This window comes from Adiantum capillus-veneris, chromosome 9 (genome assembly GCF_014529385.1).
Source record: "Adiantum capillus-veneris isolate H3 chromosome 9, ASM1452938v2, whole genome shotgun sequence".
NCBI lineage: Eukaryota > Viridiplantae > Streptophyta > Polypodiopsida > Polypodiales > Pteridaceae > Adiantum > Adiantum capillus-veneris.
Window position 1 is genome coordinate 126383531 of NC_140939.1, and position 25806 is coordinate 126409336.

A 25806-nucleotide genomic window follows, 5' to 3' on the forward strand; every position below is an offset into this window, starting at 1 on the left:
AGCCAGAGTTGACCTTAGAAATGTGGATCGTATGGAGCAATATTGGCCGCAAACAGCGTCTGATGGATCGATAAAACTTCCTTAAGCACCATGGATTTTCACAGGAGCCCAAGAACGCAAAGTAAAAGAGGCCATTCGATCTTTGCGGACCCCCACTGGCGTAATGCACTCGCTCCGAACGTGTTTTACTAAAGAAGGAAAGCTTACCGGTTTGAAGTCACACGATTGGCATAAAATGTGTCAGGTACGTTCATAGTGGACTTTAATATCATTGCATAAAATGTGGACTTTAATATCATTGCTGCACATACTTTACAGTTTATTTTACCGGTTGCCATTGAGGGATGTTTGTCTCTCGACATCCGTAACACAATCTACAAACTTGCAAAGCTGGTGCAATGGATCTCACAAAAGGAGATCGACGTAGACTCCATACCATTCGCCAAACTAAATGCTGCAGAGCTTGTGTGCATGTTTGAGAAACATTTTCCTACTACAATACTAACCATTCAGGTGCATCTTCTTATTCACATAGTTGATGAGGTGGAAATAGCTGGCACAGTTCATTCCAGATGGATGTTCTTCTTAGAGCGTTTCATGAAAACGCTTAAGGGATATGTGCGTCAAAAGGCACGTCCGGAGGGTAGCATGGCAGAAGGTTGGTTGGTAACAGAGTCCCTAGTGTACATTGGAGAGTGGCTAGACGGATTTGATAAATCCCGGGACACGCTATGGCGAACCATAGATGATGAGCGCATATCTGGGATTGTCATGTGCAATCTCGGTGTTGAGAAGAAGATGACGGAAGATCTAGAGGCTAAAATCAACCGATTTTGCATGCTTCACAATCCAGTGATGCAAAAGTGGATTTCACAATATGAGGATGCAAAGCAAGAGCGACAAAGGGCACGAATCGAGTGGAGACGGGGAAGACGACCACCGATGCACTATCCAGCGGTTCTGGAGAGCCTACCAACCTTCATGAGCTTAAGATGGTTGCACAACCAATTGAAAAGCGCACAACAATGCGGTGACGAAGTGACTGAAGAAGAGTGGGAGTACTCTCGGGGTTGCGCGACCAAGGTAAGTTTGCAATGTACGACTAGCAAGTGACTTTATTTATAAACATTTGAACGGCCACTCATAATCTTTGTTCGTTGTAGTATAAGTCATACACTGCAGCATGGTGTAAAGGTCAACATTTTAGGGTGGAACGAATCGACAAAAAGCGTTTTACTCAAGATTGTGGAATCATGGCAAAATTTGAACAGTCTAGTCGACGACGTTCCTCTGATGCAGATCCCGTGGTGGCGGAACTCACTTACTTCGGCACGCTGCAAGAGATTTTGAGGATCGATTACAGAGGATTTTTTGTCGACTTGTTCGACGTGCAATGGTTCAAGATAATCATGGAGGGTCGAAACGCTACTGTGCGTAGAGGAGAGTCTGGTTTTCTTGAGGTGGATTCTACTAAGAAATGGACTGACCTAAGAGACACTTTCGTACTACCCGAGCATTGTGAACAAGTAAGTATATAAATAGTTAACATCCCCCTTTTACAAGTTATGTGGCTCTCATGTAAGTTATGTGGCTCTGGCAGGTAGTATTTCATCCTACAAAGTCTACATCAAACTGGTGGTACGTCATAGAGGTAGCCCCTCGTAGTGCAAGGACGTATGAAGGCTACCATGTGCCAATCACAACGATATCAATGGAGGAGATCAGAGAAGATGCTCAATCAGAAGCCGCTGCAGTGGTGCCAGACGAGCATCAAGATGCTACTACTCTATATGGGGTGCATGCAGAGGAGCTACAAAATGAAACAGAGGATATGTGTTTAAACGGAGAGCTCTATATAGATATAGGAAGTTATGCTGAGTTATGCGAGGATGAGAGAGAGATCTCTTAAAGCCACAAATATTGTATTTGAACAATTTTGCTCCGTGCTGTAAAAGCTCTAGCTCTCTAAGTAGCTTCCATGGTGTGTAACGCTCTTTTCTACTCGCGCTCACATCTTTTGATTGAAAATTCTGAGTTTTCGACTTGCCTCTTCTATCACTCGATTCATTGCGTCATTGTATTTATATGCGTCATTACGTCATTGTATTTAATGGTCTTTGCGTCATTGTCTACTCTATTCATTCAATAAGGAGTTTAAATATTCGTGTGTTTAATGCAGGTATGGATGATGAGGAGTTTCTTTCTTCTTTGTCACCGCAGCAGAGACAGTGGTACGTGGAGCGTCATCGCTCTGGCGCATCATCGCGCGTTCCTACACCATCCGCATCTCCCTCTCTTTCGGAGCATTCGGCGCGCTCCGAAGCTTCGGCGTCGACGAGACGAGCGTCACACTCGTCTAGACACCGGCGCTCTAGTGGTGGCGGTGGCGGTTGTTGTGGGGATTCCGCCACCGATGCCTCCACACCGCCTCGTGTTCGACGAGGCTCTTTACCCTCCCCTTCTTTGCCCGCCCCCACACCAGCCACAGCATCGCCGTCTACGCCAGGTTTTGCACGGCTGACTGTTCCTAGAAGCTACACACCTCTACCTACTCCGCCAGGAGCCACCCCACTCGACACTCCTCGCTTCGGTGCCCAGACGCCGATGGAGACACCTGACGTCCGTACCCCCATCGACACGCCGCTAGAGACCCCTGCCGGGACACCCAGGTTCACGCGTCACCGGCCAGAGGGCTTGCCTTACTCCGTCGACATCAGCGGCGGCATCATCATGGATGATGACGGCAAGAAGGTGATCTCGCGCATGCGTGGTCTTTGCTCTCAGCTGTTTAGACACTATATACTAAACAAATGGAGTGAAGTACCAAGTGATTTAAAAAACAGAGTCATCAGCATACTTCATGATGAGTTTCCCGTTCCAACACGGGATCAGCGCTTCAATGAAGACCTGATGAAGATTCGAATGCGCGAATACTGCAAACACAAGCGTTCCAAAGTGCAAAAAGCAATCAAGAATGGGTGGAATAGGCCAGATTGGCTGGCCAAAGAAGATTGGAAGAATGCGAAGAAAGCAGCGCGCGAGAATCCCGACAAGTGGAAGCAACAAAAGGATGCAGCCAGAGCGCGAGTAGAGGCAGGGAGCTCGCACCACTTGGGGAGCGGTGGATGGGCATCATTTGAGGCCGATTTTGTAAGTCTTTTCACATTGCTCTTTATGCATGTTCGATAGTTTAGGGTTTATGAGTTTTTTAGTTCTAACATAATGAAATCTTTGTATGTTTTGACAGTGGTCGATGACAGGACGTGATCCCACACCGTACGAGCGCGAGTACGCAGGCAGGAAGGGCTTAAACGCCCTGATGGACATTCTCAGTTCTCGCGGCGGCATGGTTAGTATTAGGGTTTACTCTTTTTTATTTTTTGTATTGTTTTATAAATGTCGTTATATGTTTATATTTACTGAAAACTGTCTTATTGTCTTTTTTTGCAGAATCCAACAGATACGCCGCTTGGACGCGATGAGACGTCTGATTAGACGACGTCAGTTTAGCCGTAGCTAGATAGCATTAGTTTAGGGTTTCTCATAGCTTATGTATCATGAGACGGATTTTATACGTCTTTTTGAACCATGTATATTATTACATTTGTCACCGCAATTTCTTTTGCCAATCAATTCTTTATGCCTATGATGTTGTACAATTGTCATTATTACATTTGCCAATCAATTCAGTTTGTCTATGATGTGTATAATTGTCAATTTTGCAAACAATGCGTCTTGTGGGTGACTATTTTGGGTCTATTATTTACCTTTGCACTTTTTTTAAAAAGTGAATCAAGTACAATATGGTTGATGGGTGGCAGGGCATTCAATGCCCTGCCACCAAAAAAATATTCTCTCAGGCGTCGCTATAAGCGTCGCTATTTATGGCTCTGTAGCGTCGCTATACTCTTCTGTGAGAGCGTCGCTATCTGCGTCGCTATGAGCGTCGCTATATAGCGACGCTCATAGCGACGCCTATATCGACGCCTATATCGACGCAGATAGCGACGCTCTCGTAGCGACGCTTTTAGCGACGGTTATAGCGACGCCGGGGGGTATAAAAACCCAGTGTATTTCCGTCGCTAAGAGCGTCACAAGAGCACACAACCTCTTGTAGTGAAAGGCATGAAGTAACAAAAACATCAAGTGTATTTATTTATAATAGTGATCTGAGTATGCTTTACAATAGTTTCCCATGAGAAACTTTAACTAGGATTTTAACCATAGCTATGATACAAGATAGCTAGCATGTTGTAGAATTCTGGTGGATCAAGCCATGGGTGCAAAGAATGTTACACAAGGAGAAGTTGGGATTAGCCAATCAAAATTATTATTTTGAATGTCGTTCAAGCTCTATTGCTAACACCAACTAGAGATGGCTTTTCCAACTGACACCACACTCCATATGACAACATATTATATTTAGCATCCGTGTCCAATAAGGAGTTATATAGCACTTTCCCATAGGTGCTATTTTACACAAGAGGGCTTTGTAGAGGTGTGTCAGATTCCAACCAATCATCCTCTGTTTCAACGTGAAATGCATGTGTAACTCTAAGGTTGGCCTCTCATTGGCGTCTTATGCATTGTTTTTGCTTCTTAGCCTCAACTTGAGCTTGTATCTTCTTCAATTCTGCTTGTGCCTTAACTGCCTTTTTTTGATGGATGGCACATAGCTCTGTTGGCTTAAAGGATCATAGTATCTTTTAAATTTACTCCCATTGAGGAATCCAATGGTTTCACTCCATCAAGAGTTTCCACATGAATGGTACCTTGTGGGGTGATTTTGCATACTCTATATGGTCTTTTTCCCCGCATATTTCAACTTTCTTTTCTTGTTTCGCACTCCATACATAAGGACTTTATCACCAACATTGATATCTTTGTTCTTTAGATGATGGTCAAACCATTTCTTCCTCCTATCTTTCTCCACAAGTGCATTTTGCACAGCCAATTGTCTTTCTTCGTCTAACCTTTTAAGGATATATAAACACTCAACTAAAGGGTTACCATCCTAACCTTCTTGTGAAGCTACATGCAGACTAGGAATTACAAACTCCCATGGCATAACTGCTTCTTGGCCATCTACCATTTTGAATGGTATGCAATTAATAGCCACTTTATAAGAAGTACGGTAAGCCCATAGAGTTGATGTCAACTTCAAATCCCAATTTGTGCGATGAGCTTCCACTGTTTTGGTCAAGATAGAAATTAAGGTCTTGTTAGTGCTCTCAGCCTGGCCATTTGCTTGTGGATAAAAAGATGTGGACTTATGGTGGGCTATCATGAAGTTTTTCGTGAGTTCCTTTATCACTCCATTTATAAAATGGGTACCATTGTCACTCACAATCTCAAAGGGACAACCAAATCGCGTACTAATGTTCTCAAAGAGAAACTTGGCTATTGACATTGCATCAGCCTTGCGTGTCGCCTTGGCTTTCGTCCACTTTGTCACATAGTCAGTAGCAACAATAATATATCGAGATTGAGTGTTACGGGCTGCCGGACTAATTGGGCCTACAAAATCTAAACCCCATTTTTCAAATGGTTGAGTCACCTTGATAGGATGTAAGGGCATCTTATCCTTTCGTTGTGTGATCTTGTATCATTGGCATTCATCCCACCCTTTTGCTAAAAGTGATGCATCTTTGAATAAGGTAGGCCACGAGTAGCCAGATTGCAACACCTTTCTAGCAGTTAGTTCCCTTTGAGAAATGTCCTCCGGCTATACCCATGTGGGCTTCTTGCAGTATGTATAAATAGTCATCCTCACGGGCACAATGTCTAAGAATATCATCCTTCCCTAGCTTGTAAATAGTTCCTGCAATTAGAGAATAAGGTTCACATTATTTTAACAGTTTTTGAGCTATATCCTTACAAAGCTCCTTGGGTTGAAAACCATTAACTAGAAAGTTCACAATCTTCTCACTCCATTCAGACACGATCTCAACTAGGAATAGGGAAGTATCAGGCAATTCATCATCAACTCCAATAGGGGCTTCACCATTGGGTATGCAAGACAAATGATTCGCCATGACATGTCTTTTACCAGGTCTCATCACAACGGTAAAATCAAACTCAAGAATAATTAACAACCATCATGTAATTCTTCTCGTGGAACAAGGTTTATTTACTAGATACAACAAAGATTGACGATCCACATAGAAAACAAACTTGTTGGCAAGAAGGTAGTAGAAAAATTTCTTTACTGCATAAATCATAGATAAACCTTCCCGCTCTGTAGTGGTGTAGTTTCTCTCAGCATCATTTAATTGACGACTTGCAAAGCTAATGGGGTAGTCCAATTTATATTCTCCTGGTTGAGCTAGAACACACCCAATAGCAAAGTTTGATGCATCAATATGCACATGGAAAATTACATTCCAATCGGGCACTCAGAAAATGGGAGCACTTGTCAAGGTCTTTTTCAATGACTCATAAGCATGGTCACACTCCGCGGTCCAGTGGAACTCAATAAGAAGTTTGTACAATGGACCAGCTATCTCGGCAAAGTTTAAAATAAACCGTCGGTAATAACCAACATGGCACAAGAACCTTTGAACTCCTTTATAGTTTGTACATGGTGGCAATTCAACAATGGCTTTAATTTTTCTCTCATCTTTGGAAACCCCATTTTTGTACACTATATGCCCTAAAATGACTCCATGTTTAACCCAAAATTGGCATTTGAAGGGTTTAAGGAGATGCGATACAACCTGCATTTCTCAAAGACTTTTCGTAAACCTGATAAATGTTCCTTCCAAGAAGAATAAAAACAAAGGTCATCTAAAAAAGCTTCGTAAAACTCCCTCAAATATTCTCTAAAGGCAGTGTTTATTAATCTTTGGAAGGTAGCAGGAGCAGTAATTAAGCCAAAAGCCATAGCACGAAATGCGAACACTCCGAAGTTGCTTATAAAAGCCATTTTAGCTTGGTCCTCTAGTGAATTTGTGTTCTGATTGTATCCAGAGTACCCATCTAAAAAGCTATAAGCTTCCTTTCTTGCAACTCTTCAAGCACATGTTCTGAATATGGCAAGGGATAATGGTCCCTCCTAGTGGCGGCATTGACCTTTTTGAGATCCACGCACACTCTGAGTTTCCCATTCTTTGGAGACACCCATTCTGAGTGCTCAATAGGGTATCTGAATCCACATTTGACAAACTTTTCAATCTCTTCTTGAACAATCTTTGCATACTTAGGATTCATTAGGTAGGGTCATTGCTGGACTGGTTTAGCCATGCTATTCATGGGAATGGTGTGTTGCACCACGGAAGGTGGAACACCTTTTATATCATGATATGTCTAAGGAAATATATCCTCAAATTCCTTGAGGAGTTCTTTACGTACACACTACTTAGTGTTTGTCAGACCTTGGGAAATGAAAACAAGTTTGGACTCTTCTCAAGGGTCTGCTAACTCTATTTTCTTAACTATCATTTCATAGACTCCATTACTTCCATCGATAGACACAACCTTACGTTCCTCTATGGTGTAGGATTTGAAATGATCAGGTGCAGGGTGTAAGTATGTGGGGTCTTGTTGTTATGTGGACTGTAATTTGTCTTTTGCTTCCTTTTGTTGTTGAGCTAACACTTGATTTTGTCGTCTCCTTAACGTACGGCTCAACTTTGGCTTTTCTGTAGCCTCTAACTGTGCAATGTCAATAGATTGTGGACTACACCACATAACGCTTTGAAGGTATTCACCCCAGTTATTTACCAGCTTCCGATGAGCATCACATGCCCCTATATAATTAAGCCATTTTGTGGTAGATTTCTTTTCATTTATTCTAGCACGCACATTTGCTCGATACATCGCCTCTTATATCTCTTACTCTTCTTGTCTAATTTTTTATTACGGCCGATCTCTAGTGAAGAGTCAGTAGATGAATCGCTACTCGTGTCTTCTGCTGTCTTGGATAGATTGTCATCTCGGGTACCATTGGGTCTTGAGCAATTTGTCCCCACATTTGCACCAAGATTTAACTCAGATTCTTCGTCTTCAAAGTCAATTTCAATTGATGATTTTGACTCCTAATTGTGTGAGCTATAGTCTTGTGAGACGCTACTGGTTCCAACGTCAGCCAAGCCTTCATCTTGTAGGTCATCAAAAGCTATATGCATTGCACCTATCATATTTAAGGGCACGAGTTGTGGCATTTCATCCCCCTCACGTGTTACCCAGGCCGTCCCTCTATTTCCCCAAGTGTCTATGGTTGCTGCTAGGTGGACCTAATCCACGTTGTCAGACTCAGTCATCCCAGGTAGAACATCCATATAAGGAGAATCTTCCCCAACATCGGTGTCCATTTTACACGTGTAACAATACTGCAATGGGGCCGAGTGAACTGTGGTGTCAGATCTATGATCAATTATAAATCTATTTCCTAGAGGATGTGCCCGACTAGTTACAAGATCAACTTGAATGAAAGAGTCTTGGAACTGCAAGTAGACATGGTTTTTAGACCAGTCATGCACCATTTTTTCTTCCCTCATGAAAGGACGTCCTAAGATCATCCCCAGATGACATAGTGTGCTTGGAAAAATCCATAACAATGAAGTTATTCCTTATTTTGTGTCCTAAAACCTTGATCTTGAGATCTTCTAGCATCCCAATAGGCTTAACAATAGTCCCATTGGCCATCTTTACCACTATGTTTGTGGTCCCAAGGTGAGGTCTTCCCATAGTTTCCCAACAATTTTTAGTCACAATGCTAGCCCAAGCGCCCATCAAGGATTCCTTTCACAGTTCATCCCTTGGTAGTGATTGGTATGGTTGCATTGGATTCATCGCCTTCAAAATATTGTCCCAACTTGTTAACAGGTATTTCAACAACAGAGTTCTCATCTAGTTTGGGTTGTGGATCTTAATGTTCCTCCTCTATTGGCACCTCCCTAGCTCCATCCATCTGTGCAATTTGTGGTAGCCCAACTTTCAATCCTCCATTGAGGAAAGCTCAAAGAGCTAAGAATAGCTCGGCGTCTCCATATAGTTTGGACATGATGGTGGTTCTAACTTCTGAAGCCATGAAATCCATCAATTTGACAATATTTAACGACACCTTTTGTGCTTCAGTCCCTTGACATGGGGAAGATGGGATCTCCATTTCTTCGATAGGGTTAGGTAGTCCCTCTGTAAACATTCTCTTCAACAAGAAGGGAGTACGTTCACTTTCCCATGACGTAAAGTCATTTTCTTCTTGGATGAGACTTGCTATGGCTAGTGGCATATGGACTTTGCGAGGTTGCTTTTGCATAGGGATCACCGTGTCAGTAATCTAGATTTGCCTATGTGCTGGCTCTAGATCCTTTTGGATCTCTTCTATCAAACTCCTTAATTGTTGGACTCGCTCAATCTCCTCTGTAGGGTTTGGGTAGGTTCTTATCTTCTTCTTAGGTCTTGGCCATTGTGGCTCATGACAATCTTCCTTAGTTTTTATTTCCTAGTGGTCATTTTAGTCTCCATGGTTTCACCTGAATCAGAATCCTCTTCAGCGTCATTCATATATACGGGGTCATCACCAGTCCCTATGTTGGTCTTTGAGCTAGGTCTCACTTCGCTGCATTTTGCGATCTCTTCCTTCGTGTTTTCTTCTTCTTCTAAGATTGGGCAATTGGTGTCGTGTCTCTTTCTTCAAGAATATAATTTTTTTTGGAGCATCGATTGTGTGAGTACATTTACTGGCACCACATGTGTACTTTTTGATGGCTCCTTGGTATACTCAATCAAGTTTAATGGCGTGATCTTTGGCACATTTGGATTATTTGGACATTAAGCAATCAAATGATCTATGCCACATCGATTACACATGAGTATTGGCATTGTAGACATTATTTGTAGCCTAATAGGACATTCGGCTACACGATGTGGACCTCCACACTCATAGCATTGAAGAGGTGGTCTCTTGGCAGTGTCATTGATATTTTGGCCTCTTGCCGCAAGAGCGGCTACTTGATAGACAGGTTTGACTTGTCCCCAATAGTCCTCCATGTAGTATTGTGGACTTTCTTCAAGTGCATCAATCCCATAGGCAATATTAGGGTCTATATCTTCCTCACTGGCTTCCAAACAAGCAATAGATGACTCACAACCCACTTGATTCATAGAAGTGATTCTTGGATGTGGTGGTTGTGGTCCTAGCACTCGAGGCGGTCAGGGTGTTGTTTGAACAACATTTTAGGCCCTAGGGACCATGTGTTGTGACGTCTGTTCAAGAGGCAGGTCCGACATCAATGCAGGCACTCGAGGTGTGTCCGTCCATGCTAAGGTTGGTCTATTGGCCACGCATTTAAATACTATGCAATCCTTAGCTTAATGACCATACCTCCCACAGGCATTGCAATTCCCATTAAATTTTACTCTTAAAGTAGGGCATTCATTGGTACTATGCGGACCATAGAAAATTGAGCACCATTGTTGCTCCCTTTGGATACATATGATTGTTTTGCGGAGCACGATTGTCTGGGAGACTCTCTTGAATAGCCTTGGTGAGATCTGCTAAAGTCATCTCAAATATCTTTGGCTCCTTAGCAATAGGCTTTAGGGTCATTGGCCGATGCCTTGATGCTTGCGAGCTAGTAGATTTAGGCTCAACATACACTCTTTCTCCTTGAATTATTAAATTATCCTCCAAGTGGATCGCGTTGGTGGTGACTGCTGCCCAAGTGGTGATACCTCTAATGACTAGGCCATTGTAGATATCCTCATATCGTAGTCCCCTAATGAATCTAGCAAGCAGTTGGTTATTATTGAAGTGCTCAACAAGAATTCAAATGCTTCAAGGGACTAATAAAGTCTCTCACGGACTCTCCTTCCTCTCGTTGGGCTTTGTGGAGCTGAGATGCTACACCCCACAATACTCCCTCTCGCATGTACTCTTTCAAGAACAGACTCCTAAGAGTAGGGTAAATCGTTTTTTCTTCACCCTTAGAGTTCTATACCAATCCCCAGCCTTCCCACTTAAGGTTAAGCTTAAAGCATTGCTCTTATACAAGTCATTGTGTTTTCTTAGAGAATCACATATTTCTTCAAATACTTCATATGCTTTCTCACATCCCCGTCTCCACTAAATTTTGGTGTGAGCTTGGCTATTTGCACTGCCTTACTTCTAGGCTCTCTATCAGACGTGTTACGCATATTCTAAGCAATAGATTGACCGATAGCTTGAGAAAAGGTTGCCAAGTCACCTAAGTGAGTAGGTATAGTGGGGACATGCGCTCTCGGGACTGCATGTGGAACGGGGGTTGGCATTGGTCTTGGAGTATAGGAAGCCCTTGGGTTCCAAGTTTGGTACGGTGTTGTGCCATGTAGTGGCCCAAAGTTCATATGTGTGGCCCTAGGCATAACAGACATCGGATGTGACATGCTAATGCTAGTCGGTATGGTCCCATTGAAGTAAGAGCTTGGGTGTTGTGGTTGTGGAGAATAAGTTGTTGAAATAATATAGGGGTAGGAGCTACATGAGAATGAGCACCCATAGGTGCATATGATTGATACACACTTGTAGGTACTGTTGTAGGCATTGGGCTACCATGTAGGGGTGCTTTACTAACAAATGAGGTCCATGGCGTGTTCCTTGGCATGCCCATCATTGGGATAGACATGGTAGCCATGGTGTCATCAAGAGAAAGATGAGCTAGACTTGGAAAGGTAAACATATCACTTGTGGGCTCATATTGTACTGAGACCCTTGGCAAAACAACATATGGAGGATCCATCAGGCTTACCGAGGGAGTATTCATTTGCAATAAAGTTGGTTGCTTAGCCTTCCCTGTATCCAAGAATCTCATGAGACCCATTGAAGGCATGTGGATCCCTTTGTTCTAGCTCTCCAACTCAATAACCCTATGGTTGACATCACAAACTTTTTGTTGTGGGTCCTCTACACTAGTAGCACTCGTTGTGGACTGTAGGACATCTAACCAACCCACGTGATAGGTGTGACCTGTGTATAGGTCGGTTAGAGTTTTTGTTTGTAGTTCATACTCCCAGTTCTCATTTAGGAACGCTCCATCTAGTATTGAGGTGCTAGGGCTGTCCTTTGAACTAGATACAATGTGGCTCTCTATGGGTTGCCCAGCATGGATGTTGACATGGGGGCTTTCGTTTTTATCTCTCTTCATTGCTCTACCCTACGTAAGCTCTCAATTTCCTTTTCCCTAGCCGCAATGATATACCGCTCAACCTCTTGCACTTCGGCAAGGCTTCTACCATCAGGGAATATAACCTCGGAGGGGAAGAGCTCTAAAGAGTCAGGGGGAGCAGTGAATGGAGTATTCATGTGCACACTCTCTAGGAGCATGGGGTTTACGTTGGTCATGAATGACGAATTTACTTCCCCACCCCCCTCATTTACATCGTTAGCTCCATGTTCAAAGTGAGTGGCTCTACTAAAAGTTTCCTTCAAGCGGCTAAGCACGCTTGGCTCGGACCGTGGGCCCATGGCATGCATGTCTTGGCTTGAGCTATCGGGATTAGGCATCGACTAACCCTCCATGATGTCTTAGTCAGAGGAAGAGTCACTAGACGCAATATGTGGGTCCCGAGTGGTACTACCTTGGGTTCCCGCTGAGGGCCTAGAGCCTAAGGTGGAGGAATAACAAGTGTCCGCGTAAACGGAGACACTATCTATGTGCTCGTCCTCTAGCACACGACCAGAGCGTAGGTGCATGTGACCTCAGCACTCTAGAAGTGTTCGTGAGTGTCTACCCCATGAAGGTTGCTCACCTAGGTTTTTGGGTGTTTTCAACCCAAATTTACCCTTAATTTTGTTGTTTTTATGGTCCTTTTTTCAAACCAAGCCATGGAATATTGTGTGTGATAGCTCAAAACGAGCGTCTTGGTCAGAGGGACGTGCCGTGCTTTATAGCCCCCGATTCGGTTACGTACAACCCTCGAAATCCTAAAACTAGTCTTTTCCTAGGTGGGGAGAGGGCTAGATTTAGTAAGTCCAAAGGGTGAGTGTGAAACGGATGCTGGAGGACTTGAGGAACTTGTCCCACATGTCCTCCCTTCACTTGAGGTCCTAATCTTTATATGTAAAGTAGTGTATATAGCATATCATAAGACTGAGGACTGAGGCTTGGGCTCGAGCTTGAGCTTGGGCTTGGGCTTGGGCTTGGGGAAAGATCCTGATCCCTTCCTTCTAAAATAATGTTTTTTAATTTTCTTTTTTGTTTTGGGTTTTATTTTGGTCTCAATATGTCCGAGCATTTTTTTTATTCTTTTTATGTTGGAATTAGGGTTGCAGAGAAATGCACACAGCTTGGAGAAGATAAAGGAAGCTCAAGGCACACAATAGAGAGTGTATTACTTAGTGTGCAATGGAAAGATAGATAGCCCTAGAGTGATGGGCATATATACAATGCATGGGGGAAAAAACCTCCTAAAGAGGGAAAAAATGCCCCGGTGGTCCTAGTGTGTTCACACACATCACTACCACATGTATATGGTAACAAATCCCCCCTAGAGTGATGCGATGAACGAGAGCTGGCACATGAGTAAAGGGAAGTGCCATGCCCTGAGGACATGATCAATCCACAAAGGGGAGTAAGCCCAAAGCTTTGCGGAAAGCTTCAAGCTTCTCACGAGAGAATGCCTTTGTGAAAAGATCTGCAAGGTTGTCGTGTGTTGGCACATAAGCCAAGCTGATCTCTCTTGCTGAGAGCCTCTCCCTAACATAGTGGTAATGCACCTCAATGTGCTTTGTGCGAGTATGAAAAACTGGGTTCCTCGCAACTGTCAATGCGCTCTGACTGTCAGTGTAGATAGTGTTGCCAATGTCCTGTCCAACATCCAAATCAGCCATAAGGCGTCAGAGCCATACACACTCAATCGTAGCTGTGAAGACTGCCCTGTACTTAGCCTCACAACTCGAAGTGGCCACATTAGGTTGCTTCTTGCTCAACCATGATATACATGAACTGCCAAGCATGAAACAAAAACCACTTGTGGACACTCACATGTCAAAACAACCAGCCCAGTATGAGTCCAAAAAAGCATGTAAGTCTAACGACAATGATCCCCCCTTGGGATAAAACAAGCCAAGATGTAAAGTACCACTAAGGTAGCGGAAAATCCTCTTGACAGCCTGTCAATGCTTAGACCCTGGGCTATGCATAAATCTGCTGACCTGTGAGACTGCAAACTGAATATCTGGCCTTGTGTTGCATACATAAATGAGGCAGCCCACAGCAGTTTGGTAAAGAGTGACATCAGCAGGATCACCAGCATCATGTAGACTCAATTTCAAACCTGTTTCCATGGGAGTGGCAATAGGTTTGCAGTCTTGAAGTCCAAATTTACATAGCAATGTCTCTATGTAACTTTTCTGACATAAGGCAATACCACCATCACACCGCTTAAACTGTATACCCAAGTAATGATGCAAAAGCCCCAAATCTTTCATCTTGAAAGTAGCATTCAAATCAGCCTTAAATTCAGCAATATGTCTCTCATTTGGTCCAGTGATCAGCAAATCATCGACATAAAGAACCACAATGAGAAGTACATCACCCTCACGCTTTACATACAATGTGCTTTCTGTTGGACTGTTACAAAAGCCTCATTTAACCAAATGAGTGTCAGCTTTCTCATACCAAGCACGAGGAGATTGCTTCAACCCATACAAAGCCTTCTTACATCTGCACACTTTGTCCTCTTGTCCTTTTATGACAAAACGGCGAGGCTGCGCTACATACACTTCCTCAAATATGTCACCATTGAAGAAAGCAGTAACAATGTCTGATTGATGTACATCCCAACCAAAATGAGCTGCCAATGCACATAGAAAACGCACAGTAGTCATACCACAAGTGGGAGAAATTTTCTCTTCATAATCTATGCCTTTTTGCTGTGCATAACCCTTTGCAACAAGTCGAGCCTTATGGCAATCGATCTCACCATCCGTCTTGCATTTTAATTTGTAAACCCACTTCATACCAATGGCCTTTTTGCCAGGAGGCAAATCACATAATGTCCATGTGTCATTTTCTATAAGTGCATCATATTCTGATTGCATGGCAGCCATCCAATTTTCTGAATTATGTGCTTCATCAAAAGACAGAGGCTCCTCAACATCATGTAAGCTAGACACAGCCAAAGCATAACAATTTGATGCATAAGATGCATGGCGAGAGCCTGAACGAGTACGACTAGACAAAGGTGCATCCAATTTACTGTCACGCAAAGTGTGCACCAGCCATTTTGGCATACCTCTAGCCTACTCATTTTCAGCCCTTTCCTCATCAAGTACATCATGTACATCTACATCGTAATAGGCCGATCTGTAACATTCTCAGAAACCCCCATAGGCTGTACATTTGCCTCATTGGAACTTACGTTCGTATTTCCACCACTGAAAAGAGGCAGCAAAGTGTCATAAATGTCCTGTGAGCTTACATTATTGTCTCTAGTACATGACAGCAAGGGCTGAACAGAATCTTCCACAAACACTACATCCCGTGAAACCAGAATACGTTTTTTTTGCGGATGATACAACCTGTAACCTTTGCTTTCAGCACTATAACCAACAAAAATACATTTGACAGCCTTATCATCCAATTTTCTGCGCTGCACTTGTGGCACCAAAGCATATGCCAAACAGCCAAAAACACGCATGTGCTCAATAGAAGGCTTTCTATCATGCCATGCTTCATATGGAGTAATAAACTGCAAAGCTTTCGTAGGACACCTGTTTAGTACATAAGTGGCACACATGATGGCCTCAAGCCAAAAAGAATGTGGCAAAGCTTGACTTTTGACCATACATCGTGCCATTTTCGTCAGTGACCTGTTTTTCCTCTCAGCAACACCATTTTGCTGAGGTGTATAAGTCACTGTACATTGGTGTTTTATCCCACGACTAGCCAGAAATGCATTAAATTCATGAGACATACACTCCCCCCCTCGATCGGAACGGAGGGTGCCCATAGTACATTTCGAGACATTTTCAGCCATAGCCAGAAATTGTTTGAAGCACATAAAAACTTCGGACTTCGCTTTAAGCGGAAATACCCATGCATGCCTGGAGTATTCATCAATGAAAGTCATGAAGTACAGGTAATTGCCCAAGGACGGAGTTTGCATGGGCCCACAAACATCACTATGCACAAACTGCAACCTGCATGTGTCCCGAACTGAACCATCCTTTGGAAATTTAGAACGCTGCATCTTACCCAAAATACAGCCTTCACAAACATGTTTGACAGGTGCTTCAAGAAGCGGCAAAGAAGCAACCATATCAGATTTCTGCAAAACGCAGCAAACTGGCACAATTCAGATGACCGAAACGTGCATGCCAAATTTTTTCATCTGAAATAGCCCTTGAATCTGCAACAACATTTGCAAAATTCTATCCACACTTGTCATACAAAGAGAGCTTATACAACCCACGACACAAAAGGCCCACATGCGACAATTTCATCACCAAAATTGAGATCATGAACTGTACATCTGCCATCCACAAATTTGACTACAAGTCCAAGTCTAGCAAGTGCGGATACAGACAAGAGATTCTTTTTTATCCCAGGTACATAAAGTGCATCAACAAGTGTGAAGGAACTACCATTAGCAGTAGTGAGCACAATCTTTCCAACTCCCTAAACTGGATAAGAGGCATTGTTGGCACAAGTGACTGAATTCCCATGAGGGATAGACTCGAGAGAGGTAAACAATTCACGATGTGAGGTAATGTGCTTTGTAGCACCACTGTTGAAATACCACACATGTGAATCTGCAGTAACTGACAAGCATGCATTATGGACAGCAGGATTGTAAGTGCACTCTGCGCTAAAAGCCCATTCTGCATCAACATTAGCATTACAGTCTCCTTTCACAGAAGACTCAACAATGGCTGCATTTGTAGTGGAACCAACATTTGCAGTGGAACCACCCTCTTTCTTCTTAGCCTCTTTGGCCTTCAACTTAGGACACGACTTGATCAAGTGATCATCAACTTTACAATAATGGCAACGCATCTTCTTTTTGCCCTTATCACCAGAATTTCCAGACGAATTGCTGCCAGCAGAAGCATTAGGAACAGAATTTTTTCCACTCACAACAGAACCATAAGAAGTGGTTGCATTACTGTTACCACCCTTTCTTTGAGAAGCAATAAAAGCATGTTCAACTGCACGCTGTCTAGTCCTGTTTTTTCTAGAAAGTGACTCTTGCAACAACAATGTGCATAATGCATCAAACTTGACAACTTCAGGATTTCCTTGGGTCATCAGTCTCCAAGTACTAGCAAAAGTATGGTAGGAATCTGGTAAGGCATCAAGAACAGTCTGCACAAGGGAACTATCCGAAATGACTTCACCTGCAGAAATAAGTTGCTCATTGATATCCTTGACACTAGCAAGGAAAGTGTCCATATCATCTTCCTCTTGCATAATCTTCGACTCCAGCTCTTTACGCAGCAAAGCAATTTTAGCCTCATTGCGGCTCGCATAAAGACCAGCTAGAATATCCCAAGCCTGTTTTGCAGATTTTGCTGAAGGATGTGAGGAACAATGGTGCGCTTTACAGACAATGCAATCAATGCATGAGCCTGCGCATCCTTAACATCCCAATGAGCTTTTTTTGCCGTAGGCAAAACAACTCTAACAGCAGCAATCCTTGCAGCATCCTCAACATCGCCTACATCCTCAGAACCAGGACGTACATCAATGCCCTGCTTAATATTCCAGACGCCCTTTGACACAAGAACGTGTTGCATCATATAAGCCCACATAGGGTAATTGTCCCCATCCAACCTGTCCTCAGCAGCAAACATCTTGAACACATTTGTGTTGTTGTTGTCAGCCATGGTAAATGCTGCACCTGATGTGAAAACTGCCCGAAAATAGGAGAAACGGAGCGGGAACAACACGTGCTATATAGCACAAACCATAGAAGACTGTTAAGGCACCTGTTATGCAAAAATCGGCACTGACAAAAACTCTGCACAAAATGACGAAATAGCATGTGCAGTACTGCCTGTAATGAAAATGGAGGCCGAAATGAGCCCAAATCAAAAATCTGAGCAGACCAAGCTCTTTGAGCTGTCCCGAAGTATTTGTCGACCTGCGAATGCTTGCCAAAGCTCACTGAAATCGGAGAAAGTGAGCAGGCGTGTATTGGAGCAGCTGGCGACTAAGCCCGGGAGGACGTAACCTGCTTTGATACCAATTGTTGGAATTAGGGTTGCAGAGAAACGCACACAGCTTGGAGAAGACGAAGGAAGCTCAAGGCACACAATAGAGAGTGTATTACTTAGTGTGCAATGGAAAGATAGATAGCCCTAGAGTGATGGGCGTATATACAATGCACGAGGGGGAAAAACCTCCTAAAGAGGGAAAAAATGCCCCGGCGGTCCTAGTGTGTTCACACACATCACTACCACCTGTATATGGTAACATTTTAAAAAAACTTATTCAAAAAATCTTTCTATGAGGATAAAGTGGCCGCGTGGACGTCGAGCTTCCACGCGCACATAGTAGCTCCTAGGAGCTTTGTCTAACCTCCTTGCAGTTAATTAAAAGCTAATTAGCACTAACTACCTCTGCTAACACACTGTCTAACACAGTACACTGCACACTCACAGATGGTCAATTGTATTGCTCTCTGTGTACTCTTTGGTACTCGAAATCTAGAAAGGTCTTTTGCTATTTGGGTGTGAGGCATTCTCACATGATCGTAAAGAGCTACACAAAAACTTAGATCCCAATTCACACAAATGCATCTTTATTGTCTATGGTGGAGATAGAGAGATGAGATATCATCTCTGATACCCAAAATCTAGAAAGGTCTTTTGCATCTGAGAGGTTATCTTCAATGAGTCAAAGATGCAAACAACGTGTCAAGAGGTTGAGTATCACAAGGTCAGATTCGACGACGTAGACTCAAGTGAAATTAAACAAACAACTCAGTCTACTAGTGACATCCCTACCACTATAGTGCTCGAGAGAGAGTAGAGTCTAACAATCAGGCAATGAGGAGATCTACATGAGTCTCTCATGTCCTCTGAGCATTCTCAACCAGGGTTAGACTATTTAAGCAAAGATCCTACTTGCTACTAAGAAGCTATGCAGAATCCAGATGGAAGATAGAGTGAAGTGGGAGTAGGCAATGCAATTTGAGTATAACTTGATTATGGCAAATGAGACTTGGGATCTGACAGAGTTTCAAGAGGGCAAACAAGCCTTGCCTTGCAAATGAGTGTACAGAAAAAGTACATGGCAGAACATCCTGAGCCTAAGTATAAGGCTAGATTGGTTACTAAGGGATTCAAGTAGAAGAAAGATGTCAACTTTGATGAGGTTTTCTCTCTAGCAGTCAAGATGACTACATTGCGCCTTGTGCTTGGGCTACCAGCCACTGAGGACATGGAACTTGTCCAGATGGACGTTAAAATGGCTTTCCTTCATGGGGATCTTGAAGAAGATGACTACTTGAAACAACCTCAAGGTTTTGAAGTTAACTTGAAAAACCTATGAGGATTTGGTTGGTATGTACACTTTGTAAGGCATTGTATGGCCTAAAGCAAGGCTCAAGGTAGTGGTATCCAAAATTTGATCCACTCCGTATGAAACCAAATAGATCATTGCTTGTGCGCTTTGCCGCACATGTTGAATGCTGGGAACTTGTATGTGCACTGTGTGCGAGCCTCAAAATGCGACAAGCACACAACTAGACAGTCCTAGCAAACTCAAAGAAACAATGGTATGTCACTCACCGGTCAATGCTTCCATCATGAAGGATCATGTGCTGCGAAGAAGAAGGAGTCACCATCGATGCCGCGCAACCGCCTCACCGTCATTGATGCCGCCGCAATGCTCGATCACTCTCTCTCTCTCTCTCTCTCTCTCTCTCTCTCTCTCTCTCTCTCTCTCGCATGCTCTCTCTCTCTCTCTCTCACACACACACACACCCCTGTGAGCACACGAAGGAGAAGGAGACATAGATGGATCAAGAACACTTCTTAGCTTGCACCTCCCAGAATAAGGATTTTTAGGTTAAATGGACCTTTTATAAGAGTTTGACCCATTCACACATGGACGCCCACATGGTCAGTTGTTGCAAAAATACTGTAAAAATAAGATAAGTGGTGCACCTCTCATTGGCGATCGCCTACACCTGGACTGACAAGCCCGATCCATGACTCAATCAAATAAATAATAAGGCATCCGTCAAAGATGATAGGGTGTTCGTGAGGGTTAACATGCCCCCCTTCTTGATGTAGATTCTGTCCTCGAAAGCTATTGAGATGAAGTCCGTTCGTCGAGGTGGAAGAGCATTCGAGATTGAATGTCCTTAGCATTCTTCAATCACTGCAAAATCAACCAAAATTGGCACAGTAATTGCATTCTCATATACAATTAAAAATCATATGCAGTTGTAGGCACACAAATTGATTGGCAATAAAATATTAAACAATTTGTCAGCAGTAAACATTAAACTGTAATATAATTAAATGCATAAGCAGTTGTAAAGATAAAAAACTAAACAAGTCTAGGGTCGCTAATTTAACGATCGAGAGGCACTAGAGGTCAACTATTAATACCATGGGCAAGCTTCTCAATTCTCTCTGGTCAATTAAGCTGTTAAATCGCGAGAGAAAATTTTTTCATGTTCGAGGGGGCTGACTAGAGGCTATACCTAGAAGACCTTGTAGCTAAGCTACGATAAAAGGAATTGCTTATGAAATCATCGCCTGACTTATTCCCTTTTCTCTTTGACCCCCAAAGTTTTTTCACCTTGATTAATTTTAATGTGTGTGCTTATTTTGTACGCCTTGGATTTTTTGCTTTTTAAGGAAAAGCGCCCACACTAGGAACCTCTAGGGCTCTAGTACCATAGGTGATACATGTGAGTGAAGCACCAAATTAAGATGGGATTTCTCTCTTCCATCTTAAGATTTTACATTGTGGCACTTTTTTTATTTATTTATTGTTTGTTTATTTTCAGCTTTATCAAATTTGTAACTTTGGGGGGCCATATGACACTGTTACCCTCCCGAGGCTCATCACACTAGTAAACTCTCTTTATAATACTTAAGCTAAAGGTCAATAGGGACTAAGCCCACTAGAAAGCCCTAGTACATTACACATAGTGCTGTCTAAATCATATTAAGAACCTAAAGTAACCATTGATTATTAGGAAGGCATTCCCCATGGTATTAAGAGAAGATCTCTAACTCCTAACTTGGTCAAACTAGCTTAGTCAGACTGCTTGATTCTTAAACCTAGACAAGGAATTATGACAAAAAATAATATAAAATCTAATATTTAATCTAAGAAAATGTGCTAAATATTGTGCTACCACTCATATTTAAAGCATACAAACATTGATGCTAAAAAGAAGACAAGAGGCAATGCTAACGGACAAGAAACACTTGTTCGTGTTGATGATTGCGCTCGATTCGAAGAGTGAACGAGAGAACGATTTCATGAAGTTCAAAATCCTCACAATGGCAATGCGTTCCTGTACACGCTAGAAAACACAAGGAATACCTCTAGGAGGCACATCCGTGGGAGGAGGCACCAACCTTTATTGAACACAATCAAACAACATAAGGAACCCTGACCCAATTATTTGCACCCTCCTAGAGAGTCAAGGGAAGAGGATATTGAATAGATGGACGGGTAGCCCTAGGTCTAAACCCCTATCCTCGTCATCAACGAGAAAAACAAAGTTATCATCCGTGAGACCATACGTGCCATCCGTGTGATCATGTAACTCTTCCTCATCATTAGAGGCACAAACGTTCACTAAGAACATCACTAGACATCTATAGTTATCTTGGTCAAGAGGGTAAGTTTGTGCAATCAGAGAGACGTCCTCTACTAAGTATGGATTAGTCATGGTCAAGAGACGTATCTGCCATTCTAATTCCTCAAAATTCCTCTCACATGCTAGCGTATCTACCAAATCCCATTCACAGGCAAGCACCGGGTAGACTATGTGAAACACTTGCCAAAAGTAAAGAGGATACCTCTCACCCAAGGTAGGAGTGGATGACTCTAGCGTACTAGCCATACCTGTACACACAGATAGATGATGGTTAGTGTGCAAATATTATAAGGGTCGTGCCAAAAGGTCTTGTCCTTGTGCATAATGTGTCTTTATGATTTTGGGTCATATACTAGAACTTGTAGGTTTCTAGCTTCTTGTTTGGTGGCTCTTACTCTTTTAATTTTTAATTTTTGTTTTCTTGAGTATAGGGCTATATATATATACATTCCCTAAGATTGGAAGATTGAGAGGTCAGGGAAGAAGGTTAAGAGGGGAGCAAGTGAATGATGGATGTCAGCAAAAAATCTCCCCTTCCTTGGGTACATCATACCTTTTGGTGGAATGATGTCGTCACCTTTTGAAACCAATTGTTCCAAGTTGTCATGGGTGAAGACTTTGACCAATAGTTGTTGACCATCCTAGGCATTTCATCTAGTTTCAAGGGTGGTAAGGTACTCTCCCATGATTTTATTTGCAACATTGTTGTAGGTGGTGAACTTATAATGGGAGGTGCAAATTATTTCTTGTTTGTATGGATATGTACAATGGTAGGTGGAGCTTGTGTCGAAGCTTCTATTTTTGTATATGAACTACATGAAGAGCAAGAAGCTTCATTTGTTTTTTCTATTTTTGAGCTGAGCGAAACAAGCCTTTTTTGCTTGGATACCCATACTAGCACCGGATCCAGTGTATAGTGGTCTGTGACCTTCCCTTCCCACGATCTTCAATCGGCTTTATCGTTATAGGATTTGACTGACATGGGTTAGGTGACTTTGTAAGGACACAATTTACGTTTTGACACCCGGATTTGATCATTTCCTTGATAGTAGCCTTGGGCTTCCAATAGTTGTTTAGGAATCCAATGTAGCGTTTTCTTACATTTCTCGAAGTGAGTGGGACGTTTCTTACAACGATTCTGGTTTTTAGCATAAAATTTAGCTTAGGGACCCTTTTGTATGTTTTCTTATTTATATTAGGATGGGTCTTGTGTATCTCAAGGTTTTTTTCAACTAACAGAAGCTCTAGAGAGTTGGGCTATAGGGACATATGGCTCAACCTCCTGGACATGCACTATTTTGGGTTTTATATCCCGAGGACGCAATATCTCAGGGACTATGGCGTGAGTGGCAGGGCTAAGAGTTGGTTTTTGTGTTGTGACACTCCCAGTCCCCCAATCAATAGTGCATTTGGTCGCTATCATCCACGTGTGTCCTAGGTTTATATTACCTTCCATAGTTCCAGCAGGCATGACCAAAAAGTCTTGAGCTACAACCCCATTGTCATAACTGACAGAAGTGTGTCAGATTCCATTTTTCTTGTTGACACCCTTGACTTGGATAGTACTCTCAGATAGAGATGGATTTCTTAACTGACACCACACCCCATATGACAACATATTATATTTAGCACCCGTATCCACACTTTCCCATAGGTGCTATTTAAATTAATAGGGCTTTGTAGAGGTGTGTCAGAATCCAACCAATCATCCTCTATTTCAACGTGAAATGCAATTTCTATCTTGACCAAAACAGTGGAAGCTCATAGCACATATTGGGATTTGAAGCTGACATCAACTCTATGGGCTTACCGTACTTCTTACAAAGTGGTTATTAATCGTACACCATTCAAAATGGTATATGGCTAAGAAGCAGTTATGCCATGGGAGTTTGTAATTCCTAGTCTACGGGTAGCTTCAGAAGAAGGTTGGGATGATAACCCTTTAGTTGAGCGTTTATATATCCTTGAGAGGTTAGATGAAGAAAGGCAATTGGCTGTGCAAAATGTACTTGTGAAGAAAGATAGGAGAAAGAAATGGTTTGACCGTCATCTAAACAACAAAGATATCAATGTTGGTGATAAAGTCCTTATGTATGGAGTGCGAAACAAGAAGAAAAAATTGAAATATGCGGGGGGAAAGACCATATAGTGTATACGAAATCACCCCACAAGGTACCATTCGTGTGGAAACTCTCGATGGAGTTGAAACCATTAGATTCCTCAATGAGAGTAAATTTAAAAGATACTATGATCCTTTAAGCCAAGAGGACCTATGTGCCATCCATTAAAAAAAAGGGATCCAAGGCACAAGCAGAATTGAAGAAGATACAAGTTCAAGCCGAGGCTAAGGAGCGACAACAACGCATAAGATGCCAACGAGAGGCCAACCTTGGAGTTTTCTTAGCTTGGCCATTTGCTTGTGGATAATAAGGCATGGACTTATGATGGGCTATCATGAATTTTGTCGTGAGTTCCTTTATCACTTCATTTATATAATGAGTACCATTGTCACTCACAATCTCAAAGGGACAACCAAATCTTGTAATAACGTTCTAAAAAAAAATCTTGGCAGTTGACCTTGCATCAGCCTTGTGTGTCGCCCTGGCTTCTATCCACTTTGTTACATAGTCAATGGCAATAGTAATATATCGAGATTGAGTGTTACGAGATGCCGGACTAATTGGTCCTACAAAGTCTAAACCCCATTTTTCAAATTGTTGAGTTACTTTAACATGATGTAAGAGCATCTTATCCTTTCGTAGTGTGATCTTGTAATGTTGGTATTCATCACACCCTTTTGGAAAAAGTGATTCATCCTTGAATAAGGTAGGCCACCAATAGCCTGATTGAAACACCTTTTTAGCATTTAATTCCCCTGAGAAATGTCTTCGCCTATACCCATGTGGGCTTCTTGCAGGATGTATAAATACTCATCCTCACGGGCACAACATCTAAGAATATCGTTCTTCCCTAGCTTGTAGAGAGTTCCTACAATTAGAGAATAAGGTTCACATTCTCTTAACAGTTTTTGAGCTATATCCTTATGAAGCTCTTTGGGTGGAAAACCATTAGCTAGAAAGTTCATAATCTTCTCACTCCATTCAGGCATGGTCCCGACTAGGAATAGGGAAGTATCGGGCAATTCATCATCGACTCTAGTAGGGGCTTCACCATTGGGTATGCGAGGAAAATGATCCGCCATGACATGTCTTTTACTAGGTCTCACCACAACTATGAGGGCCATACCCATACTTGACCCTACTCACCTTCCTCAGTCCTCCAGACCGTTGCAAGGAATGACGTAGATCTATCTGCAGGTATCCCTCCCACTTGGGACCGACACTCAGACAGGACTCCGGCTTATCTCGAATGCCAACCCAAGGGGGTACATCCCTTCATTCAATGATTCTATCTACTTCTCATAATCAATCTGTCCTTGACAACTTTTCGCACCCAAAATCGTGGTCCTTAGTCTTGGTTCTCTTGATCTTTAACTTCAGGATCTGCTCTTGCTTTCTTGTTCTCCCTTGGTTCATGGTGATAACCCCTTTTTCCTGACAAGTAGGCACGGCAATTATCACTTTCCCCTAAGAAGAGGGATCTTGCAATCCTACCTGGTCTTGCTCATCCCCGATTACCCATTTTTATCCCACGTAGTCCTAGCGTTTAACATAAAAAATTTAAATCAACATCCGGCCATCTGACCCTCCGGATCCGCCCACCCACCGAACCATTTCATGAAAATCCCTTCCCGAGGTAGTACTTAACTACTACAAAAAGGAAGACAACAGTCTATCAGACATCATCAAATAACAAGCAGTATGCAATCTGTTGCATACCCTCGTTCAGGAAAATTCATCTGGTTGTTCCTACTAGATCTTTATTTAGAAACTTTTAGTTCATTTCCTTTCCTTTATCTGCTATAATTAGCTTGAAACTAGTTTCCTAACTAATCATGCAACACATTTAGTTTCAACCAATTCATCTTGCCTCCCCATTCAGGCCAAGATAATCGGTTACAAGCCATCAAAA